Source organism: Orycteropus afer, unplaced genomic scaffold (assembly GCF_000298275.1).
Source record: "Orycteropus afer afer isolate SDZICR_OR568_19922 unplaced genomic scaffold, OryAfe1.0 scaffold00005, whole genome shotgun sequence".
NCBI classification, from domain to species: Eukaryota; Metazoa; Chordata; class Mammalia; order Tubulidentata; family Orycteropodidae; genus Orycteropus; species Orycteropus afer.
The window spans coordinates 19,705,632-19,708,232 of NW_006921592.1; the positions used below are offsets into that span (position 1 = coordinate 19,705,632).

The window sequence follows — 2,601 nt, forward strand, 5'->3', positions numbered from 1 at the left end:
AGTAGATTGCCCCATCTTCCTTCCGAGGAGTGGCTGGTGGGTTTGAACCGCCAGCCTTCTGGTTAGCAGTCAAGTGCCTTAGGCACTAAGCTACCAATAAAAATAGTACAAGGTAAAATAAATGATAAATTGAGATTTCACAAATAATAACTATCTTAAGACTCCACAAATATAATTATTTATTTTTCCATGTATGGTCTTCAGAAATTCATAATTTTCCTCTCCCTTAAAAACACTTTAAACATGTATTTATAGAGTGCCGTAATTAATATGGCTTACAGTGAAAAATCCTGATAATACTTAATAGGAGTATCATTTTTCTTTTTTTTTTTTTGATTGTGATTTGAGTGAAAGTTTACAAAGCAAATTCATTTTCCTTCCATATACTTTGTCTCATGACATTGATTGCAATTTCCCACACTGTAACAGTTCTCTTCCCACTTCCTCCCCATAGTTATCTCCTTCCCTGTGTCCTTCCCTCCCATGCATTCCTCCTACCCTGTCCCCCCATCTCTCTCCCTGTACATACACAGCCCTTCTGTTCTCCCATGATTGACCTCTCCAAGGAGTACATCTACCTAATGTAAATGTTCAGCTCGTATACCTGTCTTTTGTTTGGCTGGAAGCCACAGGAGTGGGTTCAATTCCAGACCTGAAGGGCAGTTAGGGGCCATAGTCTCAGGGGTTCCATCAAGCTCTATCAGACCAGCAAACCTGGTCCCTTATTTTATTTATTTATTTTTTTTATAATTTTGAGTTTTGTTCCACCCTGTTCTTCTATTAAGTAGGAGTATCATTTTTCAGTGTGCTAAAAGGAAGAAACCCTCAGTCCAACTACATGCTTACCTCCAATTTCCAAGAAAGAAAAAAAAGGAGTAGAAAAGAACATTCTCGTCACACACAACATGGTATCTTAAATCTCAGTCTAGATAGGTACTGCTACTAAATCACAGAACAGATAACAAAATAGAGACCTTAAGCTCCCTCCATCAAAGGAAACTTTTCAAAACCACTTTCCACATTATCTTTTAGTTCATTAGTCTCCGTGCACACTACCATTATAAGCGTAGGGTCAGCTTTTTAAAAATCTTTTAGACTTTGAAAGGATCTCAAACATGCTCTAGTAATTTCTAAATCAAATCTGTTAGTTTTACAAATGAGGTAACTGAAGCTTAGATTGGTTAAGTGATTTTGCCTAAAATGATTGTGCAAGTAAGTGGCAGAGTCACGACCTGAACCTAGATTTGCCCACCTTTAGTCGGCAAGTCTAAAATAAGATGCCCAGCAACTACCAGAAGACTATTTCAATGCAAGAAGAAACAGATTTTCTTAACTGTGCAATTCATAAATGTTTAATTATTTTTATTTTGGAATGTATCAAGTACATAAAAAAAAAAACAGAATAAAATACGCAGTTTAAAAAATAAAATGAGAGGAGTTCCGGCAAGATGGAGGACTAGGCAGAAGGACTGCACAGGCCCTCTTCAACAAAGAAAAGGGAAACCAATTAACACAAACACAGAAGATAATCTTGGATGCCTGAGCCTTGAAGGGAAGGATACAAAAGTGGACTAAACCCCAACTAGCAGAAGAATTTGAGTGAAAACACCCAAAAAAGGAGATACATGGAGCTGCAGTCTGGCACCAGCCTGAGCGACCCTGAAGACACAGACGACACAGTTTGGAGATTCCCAAGTGGTGGTAGGACTTAAGAATTAACCTAAAAATCACCCTGCTAGCCAGGGACTACACGGAGGACTGTGCACAGTGGCTGGGGAACAAACGGAGAAGGTGAAGAGAAAGGTGGGCTGAGCTGTGGACTTCTGCCGGTCCAGATGGCGTGGCCATTTTGTAAGTTTAAAAAGCAGCCTGACTATTTTGGATATTTAAAGAGACAGCACTCTCGCAGATTCCTTGGTGGCAGGACTTAAGAATTAACCTAAAAATCACCCTGCTAGCCAAGGACTGCACAGAGGACTGTGAACGGTGGCTGGGGAACAAATGGAGAAGGTGAAGAGAAAGGTGGGCTGAGCTGTGGACTTTTGCTGGTCCGGAGGGCACCGCCATTTTGCAGGTTTAAAAAAGCGGCTTGACTATTTTGGATATTTAAAGAGACAGCGTTCTCGCAGATTTCTGTGGTGGTAGGACTTAAAAATTAACCTAAAAATTACCCTGCTAGCCAGGGACTGCACGGAGGACTGTGCACAGTGGCTGGGGAACAAATGGAGAAGGTAAAGAGAAAGGTGGGCTGAGCTGTGGACTTTTGCCGGTCTGGAGGGCACCGCCATTTTGAAGTTTAAAAAGCAGCTTGACTATATTTTGATATTCAAACAGACAGCGCTCTCGCAGATTTCTGGGGCTTAAGAACACGTTCTGCTTTACAGCAACCCCAAGGACACTCGGGGCCTGCACGACTGAAAAGAGCGAGAGCCACTTCCTCCTTCTCCACGAACGGGCCAACGATAAAAAACCACCAAGAAGACCCTGAACCACCCTTGGCTGCTCTTCACAAACAGTTAACAGAGATCTAGATACAACAACATCATGATGCCTCGGAAACAACAGACCATCACAGTCCACACAAAGAAGCAGGATAAAGTG

At 41.6% G+C, this 2,601-nt stretch overlaps 1 pseudogene; it reads left to right on the forward strand.

Annotated features, from left to right (window-relative positions):
* Positions 1-1,907: 1,907 nt before the first annotated feature.
* LOC103196133 overlaps positions 1,908-2,601 on the forward strand; it is an 8,023-nt pseudogene continuing 7,329 nt past the window's right edge.